This window comes from Sus scrofa, chromosome 8 (assembly GCF_054392235.1).
Source record: "Sus scrofa isolate SSC_HxYL_T2T_F1_AM1 chromosome 8, Sscrofa_HxYL_maternal_Yorkshire_Landrace_v2.0, whole genome shotgun sequence".
Classification (NCBI taxonomy): Eukaryota; Metazoa; Chordata; class Mammalia; order Artiodactyla; family Suidae; genus Sus; species Sus scrofa.
In genome coordinates, this window is record NC_139390.1 from 18331027 (window position 1) to 18343426 (window position 12400).

Consider the following 12400-nt stretch of genomic DNA (forward strand, 5'->3'; position numbering starts at 1 on the left):
GTGAGCCACGATGGGAACACCCAAGGTGTCTCTTTCTTTTTTTTTTTTGTCTTTTGTCTTTTGTCTTTGTTGTTGTTGTTGTTGTTGTTGTTGTTGTTGTTGCTATTTCTTGGGCCGCTCCCTCGGCATATGGAGGTTCCCAGGCTAGGGGTCCAATCGGAGCTGTAGCCACCAGCCTACGCCAGAGCCACAGCAACACAGGATCCGAGCCGCGTCTGCAACCTACACCACAGCTCACGGCAACGCCGGATTGTTAACCCACTGAGCAAGGGCAGGGACCGAACCCGCAACCTCATGGTTCCTGGTCAGATTCGTTAACCACTGCGCCACGACGGGAACTCCCAAGGTGTCTCTTTTTAAATGAATTGTGGAAACTTGATTTTTTCTTTTTTTTAGTTTTTGTCTTTCTGATTATAAAATTAAAAACTATTTATTTATTTTTAGGGCCGCACCTGCAGCATATGGAGGTTCCCAGGCTAAGGATCTAATCGGAGCTGCAGATGCTGGCCTACACCACAGCCACAGCAATGCCAAATCCGAGCCGCATCTGTGACCTACACCACAGCTTATGGCAAGGCTGGATCCTTAACCCACTGAGGGAGGCCAGGGATCGAACCCTGCATCCTCATGGATGCTAGTCGGGTTCGTTAACCACTGAGCCATGATGGGAACTCCAAAACTATTTATTAAAAGTATAGAAAATATGGAGAAAGTAATCGCCTTGTCTTACTGCAGTACAGAAGCAATTACTGTTGAACATGCATATATTCTATTCTTATATTTCAACACATATCATACACTTGCATATACCACTAATTTTATTTATATACCTACACTATCCATGCTATTACAGTTCTCAACATCATTTTTAATGGCTACATCTTATTCCAATATATGTTTAATACCAAAATATACTGAATCCTACTCCTTTGATGATTAAATAACTTCATCATCAAAGAAAAATAGTTAGCTTTCTTTTTCAATTTTCTGCTGCTATAAATAATGCTCCCATGAACAACTTTGCACAAAAACAGTTCTTTGTGAACTTCTCAATTTTTTACCTTAGGAAATAATTTCAAAAGTAATATTGTTGGGTCAAAGGTTATGAGCCTTGTTAAGGTTCTTTATATTGTTTAATTGCATTCCCAAAACTTTGGGCTGGTGCTCTCTCCCAATCCCTTTTAATAATTTAAGTTTTGTTGACATATAGTTGATTTCCAAGGCTGTGATCATTTCTGCTGCACCACAGAGTGACCCAGTCATACATATACACATATCCATTCTCTTTCAGATTCTTGTCCCACATAGATGAGCACAGACTCCTGGGAAGAGTTCCCGGTGTTACACAGCAGGTCCCCATTGGCCAATCATCCCATATACCTTAGTGTGCCTGTGCCAAACCCAATCTATCCCCCCCACCCCCTACCCACGCCAACTGTCCCTTTTGGTAACCATACATTTTTCCAACAGGGAGAAGTTTTGCAAAGAAAAGAATCACCTCCTGACGGATCCTTTGGGAAAAGGCCAAAGAAGTCAAGGTCCGTCTTCACTCTGACACATCACCTGCTCTCTGCACGCCACCTCCAGAGGGTCAACAGCTTCTGCCCACTAGGTTTTTGCAAGGCAGGTCAAGTAAAGCCATTCTCTTATTCATTCATCCGACCAATAGTTGAACAGCAGGTACTGGCTAGACCCTGCACTGGCTGCTGAGGACACAAAGAGTAGAACATCGTCCCTCACCTACAGACAGAGTAGTGCTGCAGGGCAGACAGACATGCACATAAATGGCAGCTCCACGAGACCAGGACTCCACAGAGCCCCAGGTGCTCCCGAAAGGGCATCTGTAGAGGGTGGGGGAGAGGAGGAGTCAGAAAGACATCCCAGTGGCCATGGCACCGGCCATCCCCCCAACAACAGAACAGTTACTCTGAGCTCTTGAGCTGTACAAGCCTTGCCTTAATTATCCTCAGATCACCTCCATTAAGGAGACATTATTGCTCTTTCATGAATGAGAAAACTGAGGTTTAGAGAAATAACTTGTCCAAGATCACGGCCCCGATAAACAGTGATGCCAAATGGGACCCCGGATGTAACTTGAAAGCGCTACATCGAGCTGCTCCGAGGCTCACTACCAAGTCTCCATCAGCCCAAATAAAACTCCTGAGCCTCGAGCTCCATCACCGAGGTTCCAACTGTCACCACAGATGGAGGTGCCTTCCCCTGCAACCTGCCTTCGCCCAGCCCAGCTCCCTTGCTTTGTCTCCTCCTTAGCTTTCTAAGCACCCCATAGGATTTTCCTTTCCTTTTGAGCGGACCTGCCTCTCTTTGCCCAGCCTGGCCATTCGGGTGTCAATCTTTTCTACCTGCCAGAAAATTGATGGGATAAGAAAAAGAATCACGGATGACTCTCTGGGCCCCCAGCTTCTCCATCTCAAAAACAAGATCCGAAATGATGATGAGGGACCCCCCCTTCTCACATCTCGTGCTGTAAAATCCTGTGAGCCACTGAACCACACCATCAGCATGTACAGCCACCCTTGGAATGCAAAAGCGAAGGTTTGGTTCCAAGTGAAAAAGCAGACACTTGTGGCCTCTTCCAATGAAGAAGAAAGGAAGAGAAGTATTTTAATGATGTTTTTTAATCATTTCCTCAGAGCGCACAATGAGAATATATTTCCCGGAGAATGAGAAAGAACACAACATCAATTTAGAGCACAAAACTACTCTCAAACCTAAGGGCTGGTCTCACATTTTTCATTAATTCCAGGCTGATAACTTTCAGCATCAGGCCCCGGTGCTTCATCCAGTGCAAGCTTCCTAGCAGCGCAGGCAAATCACAATTTCTCTGGGTTTGCCAAGAAGTCTTGCAAATACGGGATACCAACTCTGATTGCTAGTTGTTTATGCCTGCCCCAATTTCACTGTCAACTATACATTCTCCATTAGAAACGTCCATCCATCAACCCTGTTAGTTTTCCCTTGAAATTATAGACCGAACACTCATCTTCCCATCTGATAGCAACAAAAATGGTCTCAAACATAGCTTGTCAACAAAAGTACAAAGCTTAAAAAAAAATAAATGAATAAAAAATAAAAAGAGCCCATAGCTTAATTCCAAAGATGCCACTAGGAGCCAATCCTCCCTTCCACAAGAATCTTCAAAGCCTCCCACTGTTTGCAGAATTCAACCCAGCACTTTTTAATTTTTCTTATTATAGTGAGAACTATATAAAGAAATATATACATGCACATAACATAAAATTTTAACCATTTTTAAGTGTGCAGTTCATTTAAGGCGGCATTAAGTGTGTCCACATTGTTGTGAAGCCATCAGAACCACTATCCTGTACCCACTAAAAAAATAACACCGATCCCCCTGCCTCTGGAAATTTCCTTTCTACTCTCTGTCTCTGTGCATTGGCCTCTTCCAGGTCTCTCATAAAAGTGGAACCACGCAATCTTTATCCTCCTGGGTCTGGCTTATTCCACATATCTTAATATTTTTGAGGTTTATCCGTGTTGTGCATGTATCAAAACTTCCTTCCTTTTGAAGGCTGAATAATATGCCATGCATTCAGTCTAATACTTTTGGCATGCCATCTGAATCCTCCACATCCTGGCCTGGTTGGATTTTTCCTTCTTCTTCTCGCTTATTTCTCATGACATAGCTCTGTGTGCTCTGCAGTAGAAAAGATTGATCAGGAGTGCCTTGCCTCTTCCCCAGGGATCTCAAGCCTCTCCCCCTTTGCTCACAGGGGTTCCCATCCCAATACAGCCCCACCCTGCTTCCTCTAATCTAAATCCTGGTGGTTGCCAGAGCTTGATGCAATGTCAGCGCCACCACAGAGATCCATGGGCACCACAGATCAAGAGAGATCTAGGAGTTCCCACCCTGGTGCAGCGGAAACGAATCCAACTAGGAACCATGAGCTTGAGGGTTCGATCCCTGGCCTCGCTCAGTGGGTTAAGGATCCGGTGTTGCTGTGAGCTGTGGTGTAGGTCGCAGACGTGGCTCTGATCTGATGTGCTGTGGCTGTGGTGTAGGCCGGAGGCTACAGCTCTGATTAGACCCCTAGCCTGGGAACCTCCATATGCTGCGGGTGCAGCCCTAAAAAGACAAAAAGACCAAAAAAAAAAGAGAGAGAGAGAGAGATCTATGATGCACCCACTAAGCCAAGGATCCTTTATTTTTCATTTTATTTTATTTATTTACTTATTTATTTATTAATTTTTCTTTTTAGGGCTGCACCTGTGGCATATAGAAGTTCCCAGGCTAGGGAACGAATTGGAGTTATTGCTGCCGGCCTACAGCACAGCCACAGCAACGCCAGATCCGAGCTGCGTCTGCGACCTACACCACAGCTCACGGCAACGCCGGATCCTTAACCTACTGAGTGAGGCCAGGGATCGGACCCAAATCCCCATGGATACTAGTCAGATTCGTTTCCGCTGTGGCATGACAGGAACTCCCCAAGGACCCTTTAATTACAGTCAGACCAGCCATAAAATGTTTGCTTTCATAACAGCAAATGCAAGTTCAAGTGTCTTCCCTAAAGCAAGAGAGTTCAGACTACATTCCTCAATCCTATGGCAGTGCCTGTTTTCACTGACATCAAGAGACAAAAATGTTTCCTGTTTGTGCCCAGGTAGTAATATGGCTAATGTGTATTAAATATACATATTCAATAAAATATATTGCATGTATAATCTCCATTGTAAAATGTAGTCCTGAATAGCCTTTGGGGGCAGTGGGCTATTTCTAATGTAAGCATTTTGAACTGAAGAGAGGTATCGCTTTTGTTCAGAGTATAAATATTCTTCTCTTGATTTTCTCAGTTATAGATAAAAAAATACATCTGTATTTTTATTTCATCATAGCATAAATAAACTGACCCAAAAAAAAAGAAGTCACAACTTCTCCTCTCTTGCTTAAACTGTCCTGAAAATTCTGACTGGATGTCTCTCTTTAAGATTTGCAAGGAATTAGACTTTATATATCTTTTTTTGTGGTGAAATTGGTAATAACAGTATTAAAATCTTAAGAACGGTATAGTACTATATTTAATTATCTTCTCCCATAATTACACTGATTAAACACAGCATAAGAGACCATAAAGATAGATAAAACATTATGGCTACAAAACTTTTTTTTTAATGTCCATAAAATGACTATTAAGCCCTAGGTGACTAAATTAATATCACCCATACAATTTTATGGAGTTTCCATCCATATCCAACAGTATCATTTGCTGTGATGGCAGATTTTTTTTTTTTTTTTTTTTTTTGGTAGCAGTATTGAAACTTGAACTAATACTTTTTGAAAACACAGGAACACTGTGGGCTGGCTTAGGCAACTTCACCCCCCCCCCAAAAAAAAGAGGTTTTGGTTTGACCAATGCTCCAAGCTAGTATCAGCTGGCGACACTTAAATCCAGAGACCACCCCACCTCCCCACCTCCTCTCCATCTCCTGCTCACCCCAGCAGGCAAACAAAGATGGAACATTTGTTTGGTGCATTACCCATTTCTTCATTTTCTTCCAAACATTATCTCCAGAGATTTGGGCTTATACTGACAGCAAAGGCAATCAAGGGAGCAGATTTACATTTTCCATCTGAAAAATGAGCCTCTGAAACACCCAAGGACGTTCATACTGAGTGACCCATGCTATTATAAAGATTAAAGAACATGACAAAATCCCAAGAAAAATTCACTCTAAAAGCTAATCCTGTGGGGAGGAAAAGAAAACTATTTGAAAGCTTTTCAAATATAAAGAATAGCTCCCCAGGATCATAATTTAGCAATTAAAAAATTATATATAGATATATACATACAATCCGTTAGCAGGACCAAAATAAACCTACTGATCTCAGTGTATTATCACCACTAAAAATCTGCACCAATTTTCCATTAATGCTTGTAAAATGAAAATGTGTTTTAATGCTAAGACGATTCTTTTATTAAATCAACAAATTTATTTTAAGAACCCGTTAAGTTCTAGATGTGGCAGAGAAAACATTAAGCAAAATCAACACAGTCTGAGACCTGTTGGAATCTAGTCTAGTGGATGAGGCAGTAAACAAACAATGATACAAATAAACTGTGATAAGTGTTTTGAAATGAAAGTTAAGAAGATGTTCAGAAAAGGTAATAGTGGATTTTTTTTTTTTTTTTTTTTTGTCTTTTGTCCTTTTAGGGCCGCATTCATGGCATATGGAGGTTCCCAGGCTAGGGGGTCTAATCGGAGCTGTTGCCACCGGCCTACGCCAGAGCCACAGCAATGCGGGATCTGAGCTGTGTCTGCGACCTACACCGCAGCTACTGCAACACCAGCAACGCCAGATCCTTAACCCACTGAGCGAGGCCAGGGATCAAACCCAAAACCTCATGGTTCCTAGTCGGATTCGTTTCCGCTGTGTCACGATGGGAACTCCAGTAGAATTTAATTTAGATTGGATTGGGAACAGGAGCTCAGTAAGGCTTGTCTAAGGAAGCAAAATTTAAAACACGAAGTCGCATGGAAGTTAGGCTGAAAAAGGCATCCAAAAAAGAACATCCTTGGTAGAGGTGAGAAGGAGCTCGCTGTGTTTGAGATGCTCGCAGCATAAACATACCAGGAAAGCAGGATTCCAACCCGCTTTATTTACCACTTGCTCATAGAAGTGCCTTGCTCATAGAAAGCACTCATTAATTACCTACTAAATGGCTGCTGAGGGAGTAGATGGGGCCAGGGTGCCTGGAGTTTAGTGAGCAAGAAGAGGAGCAGCCTAGGATGAAGCTGTGGCACAAGCCACACATGGAGGGCCCTGCTGCCATTTTGAAGATGGCTCCCTCACTTCACCCAACACCCCACAAACCCACCACAAATTTGTTTCCTCTTTTACAGACTAAAGCCACAGACTTCCTTACACCTCGTAAGAGTCACTTACTAGATGATTCTCAAAGGTGAAAGCCATTTCTTACTCATTTGGGAGGCCCTTGTGCCTTGTGCATGCACGGAACAAAAAGGCACTTGAGTACTTAATGAATGAACTTCCCTGTCTTAAGTCCTTGGCAGGGACCAGGTCGTGTCCTAACAGTTTGTATGCATTCATTCACTAGTACTTCCAAACAACATCTGCAGCAAGTGTGTGTGCATGTGTGGAGGCATAAGAAAGAGAGTAATTTTCATTGTTCCCAATTACTAATGAGAAAACTAAGGCTCATAGAAGGTTAGGGAACTGCCCCAAGGTCAGATTGCTGAGGATCACCAAATCTTTTACCTCTGGAATCTGTTCTCTTATCTATTACTCTATGCTGCCTCCCCTCAACTAAACCGTAAAGGTAAGAACCCCACTGATTTCTCTTTCAAAGAGAAATATAGAGAATGGCTACCAGATGCTATATAAGGAAGTCTTTCCTTTATGATACAGCCAAGATTTAAATTCATGATGCAAAACATATTTTCTTCATCAGGGCATGGTACAATAAAAAGGATGGTTCTTTACAGTAAATGGTTGAAGTGAGCAAAAACAGAGCTGCTTTCTTCTAATTACATGATGTTTGGGACTAATTCAAAAGCTTTACAGACACCAACTTGGAGCCTTTGCCTTCTTTGGGTTTCGTCATGGGCCTCCAACCCAGCTTGATCCAATGGATGCCTAGCTTTACTGGAGGCTGGAGGAAGCCTCTGAGTTCCTGAAGATAACTCTGTGGTAGATCCTGACACATTCTCCTAAAAAAACCCACACTTTCCTCCCTGCTCACCCCTCCTCTCCCCGCCAACTGGTGACAGAAAACTGGGCTAGAGAGACTAGAAACCTGACCCTCTGTGGCATTCTCATTTTCTGATGTTGTCAATGAACTTCAAACTCAGCTCTGAAGGTCAACTGGCTTGCAGAGGAGGGGGTCAGGGAACCCGGAGAGAAAGTTGCAAAATAGCAAAAGCCACCATGAAAACACTCTGCTTCTAGAGTCTCCTGATTCAAACTAAATCCTTATTCATAGATGAATTACCCTCTACCTGGACCTCCCATGCAAGTTTCAAGGGCAGGGAACACAGAAAAATGATGCAAACCTAGCATTTATTTGCCCGGAAAAGACCTGGTATGTATGTGCCAATGGTTAGGGCTGAGGGTCGAGATTTGGTCTATGGTTTAGGAAAATTATTTAGTCTGTCTGTACATTCTGAACGAGCAAAGCTTCCCAGAAATTGGCCTTGTCTCTGAAGAAATAAAGAAAAAAATAATAATAATTTAATGTCCAAATGACTGAAACACTGACATCAGGTTAAACTACAAGCAAGGATACCCACCCCTGGGGCGTAAAGGAAAAAGGAGAAATAGAACAACAACAAAAAAAGAGTTCCCTTAACTAAACCATCAATCCACTAACAAGAGGGTGTGAAACAGTGGTTCACACCGAGGGAGCACTTAGTGTCGGAACACACACGTTCCTGCTTTCATGAGAACGTACGTATTCTTCCTATCAACCCTATAGGGTAGGTCGGAGCATTATTCCATTTTATAGGTGAGGAAACTGAAACAGGCAAGTTAGCCGTTTTGCCAAAGTTGCGCAACTAGTATCGATGGCTTGAAGCTGAGAACTCTGGCTTCACGCCCTTTGTCACCAACGACAACACAGCCTCTAGATCACTATGAACAGAACGTGGAGAAAGGACCGTAAAAAGAGCTCTCAGAGGAGTCCCCACTGTGGCGCAGCAGGTTAAGAGGCCGAGGGAGTTTCCGTGGCACAGCAGAAATGAATCTGACTAGAATCCATGAGGATGCAGGTTCCATCCCTGGCCTTGCTCCGTGCGTCAGGGATCCGGCGTTGCCGTGAGCTGTGGTGTAGGCTGGCAGCGGTAGCTCCGATTCGACCCCTAGCCTGGGAACCTCCATATGCTGCAGGTTCAGCCCTAAAAAGCCAAAAAAAAAAAAAAAAACAAGGAATCCAAGTGCAGCAGTGCAGATTCGATCCCTGGCCTGGCATGGGGGGTTAAAGGATCCACAGTTGCCGCAGCTACAGCTTGGATACAGTCTCCAGCCCTGGAACTTCCATATGCCATGGGTGAGCCATTTGGGGTTGGGGGGTTGGGGGGAGCACTTAGAAAAGACAGATCAGGTGAGGTCAGGAGCTAGTAAACCTGGGAAGTCAGACACCCGAATTTAGTTTAGAGGTCAAAAGCGATTAGGAAACAGCCCAGAATTTCTGAGCAGGGTTGTGATATGCCAAAAGCAGTGTTTAAGGCAGATTATTCTGACTACAGATGTTTTGCTCGATATGGATGGATTGTTTTTAAACCATTACAATGCACTTTAAATAATTCAATATAAAAAAATTAGTTCACAGAAATAAACCCAGATAGAATCCAAAACTCTTTCCGAAAAGACACTAATTATCCCATGTAAGAAGTCTTCAGTCTTAAGTATTTAAAATCATTAAGAATTGAGCTGAAGGGGGGAAAAAAAGCTTTCATGGTACAAAAAACATACAGAATCCTGATTTGGGGCATAGTGTACTCTGGGAGGATATTCTAACCAAAAAAAAAAAAATCACAGTTGTTTTTTTTCCTTTTTAATACGGTCTTCTAAAAAAAGGCCTCCTGCAGTCAACAAAGAAGAGAGAGGTTTTCACTTTTTTCTTTTTCTTTTTCTTTTTTTTTTTTTTTTTTTTTAATCTCAGTAAGGATTTTCTTCTATCCTAGGCTGCAGTTTCTGTGCCAAGTTGCAGAGCTGGGCATTGTGTTGGCCGGGCTCTAGGGTCGAAGTTAAAGCCTCGAAGGGGAGTTATAAACCCGATGGGTATAAATCAAGGAGGCCCCACAGGGCTGAATCCAGGGTCCGATCTGTTGCTGTTCCAACTCCCAAATGAGACGCTCTGGGACTTGAATGGTACTGAGCCACCAGCGAGGCAGCGAGAAGCCTGGGATGGGAGGATGGGGGGACAGAAGCTGACCCAGAGGCAGAACGGGATAGGAGAGGAGAGCTTGGAGTCTCAAGAGCAACTTACAAGCTGCGGGAAATAACACAAAGACATCAATCCAACAGAAAACAGAGAGGTTGGGCACTGGCCCCAGCCAGCAGCTAGGGGAAGGAGCATCTAGGACAGATTTCCAGCAGCTGACAGAAGAGAAGTTTCTAGAAGCATGCTCCAGCTGCTGAGAAGGCAATTCAGAAGAGCTCATGGTCTAAGCTGGCATTCGACATCCTGGGGTGGCGGTGGGGGATCAGAGGTGCCAGTTTCACCCCCCAGAGGGGTCTAGCCAGGCGCACACACTGAGCTGTAGCCCTCAGGGTCTAAGGACCTGATTCTCAAGCCTCGCAGGGTGCTGCTGTAGGGATCCTCCTGGACCAACCCATGAGCAAACACAGGCCACTGACTTTGCCTGCCTCCCCCAAACCTGGGCATGCGCTGGGTGACCTTCGAGTCTCCTCCTCACCTGTGGAGCACAGGACTATCTGTTTACTGAAACCTGTTGGTTCCTTTTTTTTTGTCTTTTTAGGGCCACACCCATGGCATATGGAGGTCCCCAGGCTAGGGGTCTATTGGGAGCTGTTGCCACCGGCCTACACCAGAGCCACAGCAACGCCAGATCCAAGCTGAATCTGCGACCTCCACCACGGCTCACAGCAACGCTGGATCCTTAACCCACTAAGCGAGGCCAGGGATCGAACCCACAACCTCATGGTTCCTAGTTGAATTCGTTTCCACTGCACCACAACAGGAACTCCCTATTGGTCTTTTTTAAACAGCCCCCTCCCTCCCTCTAACTAGATGCTCCTTGGAAGCAGGTAGTATTTTTGACCCTCGTGACTTAATGCGGCAGAGGAAGTGCTTTAAAACCACCCATTAAACAAATCCTGTCTAGAGGCTGGGTGTAAGGAAGCCGTCTCCCAGCACAGGGGTGGGGCTGGGCTTCGTGAGCTGATAGTCAGCGTTCCCCCCTACGACCTGCAGGACCGTTTAATGGCTGGCAGAGGATCTTGGGGTCTCAGGAGCATGTTGCACACGTCTAATCCAACCAGCACTGCCAGCAATCGAACCAAAATCTGGCTTAAAGCGGTAGGATCTGCAAAGCCAGTCCCAAGTGACCCTTTAAAATAAACAGTCTTTTCTTTTTGCAATCCTCTTTCGTCTTAAATATCAACCTGATTCCCTGGCTAAGAAACCGGGTGCATTTTCTGTGAGCCACAGGCCTTGCTGATGAGCAATGAGCAAAGTCAAGTACACAGATGAGAACTTGAGTAGAGACTAAGAGATAAGCCAGTCTGTCTGGGGACACCCCCCCCCCCCGACCCTGTCCCACTGTGGGTTTAAAAAAAAAGGTCAGGGGCAATGTCCCTCATCTTCAGCAATGTTTTCTCAACCAAAGAAACAAGTGATTCTATTCTCTTGTTTACTGTGATGGGAGACTCAGCCACGACACTTGATTTCCTGACTCCCGAGGCTTGCTAAGAAGGAGGCAAGCATAGGGCGGAAAATAGAAAGAACGTATTTTCTGGAGGTTCACAACTTCGCCGTCACTTGCTACTTCCTTAAGCTCAGAAAAGTTGCTGTTAACCTCTCAGAAACAGTTTCTGGTCTGTAAAATATGATATGATTGACCTCACAGGTTAGTAGGATTAACGGTAAAGCAGGATAATCAGTATCCCTGGAACTTGGAGGATGCTCCATTAATATTCATTCACATCCTCTTAGCTGTTGATCACAAGTCTTCCGACATCCAAGCAACGCAGGACCACAAGCTGGAATCCACTGAAACACTGGAGCCAGAGCTTTTGATTTTGAAAGGAAATGATTCAGCCCTTCCTGATTGGTTCCTCGTTATTAGGAAAACTCTACACCAGAGAAACTGAGATGTATTAGTTTGCTGTTGCTGCTATAACAAAGAACCTCAAACTCTGTGGTTTAATGCGATGCACCTGCATTACCTTACAGTTCTGTTGGTCAGAATTCGGGTCTCACCAGGCTAAAATCAAAACATTGGCAGAGTTAGCCTCCTTTCTGGAGGCTCTCAGAGAAGGTCGTTCTCTCACTGAGTGGGGCTGTTGGCAGAACTCAGCTCCTGGCACACAGCCCCTGTATCTCAGGACCAGTGGTGGGGCATCAGATCCTTCTCGGGCCATTCTTTCTTTCTTTCTCACCACAGCCAGGAAAAGTCCTCCGATTTTAAGGACTCAGGTGAGTAGGTTGGATCCACTCAGATAATCCAAAGAAGACCTCTCCACCTCCAGGTCTGTGCCCTTAATCATATCTGCAAAGTGCCTCTTGTCATGTCAAATAACATTCACAGACTCTGCGCGATTAGGATGTGGACATTTGGGGGGAACAGGCACTTATTTTGCCTCCAACACAAGAGTGCTTGTCAAATATAAACAGTTCATTAAAGTGGGCACCAACATGCACTAGAATCCTGGGAC

At 44.4% G+C, this 12400-nt stretch overlaps 1 protein-coding gene across 7 annotated transcripts in view; it reads right to left on the bottom strand.

Annotated features, from left to right (window-relative positions):
* PPARGC1A (PPARG coactivator 1 alpha) overlaps window positions 1-12400 on the bottom strand; it is a 686355-nt gene that overhangs the window by 559792 nt on the left and 114163 nt on the right. The gene's annotated exons all lie outside the window — the stretch shown is intronic.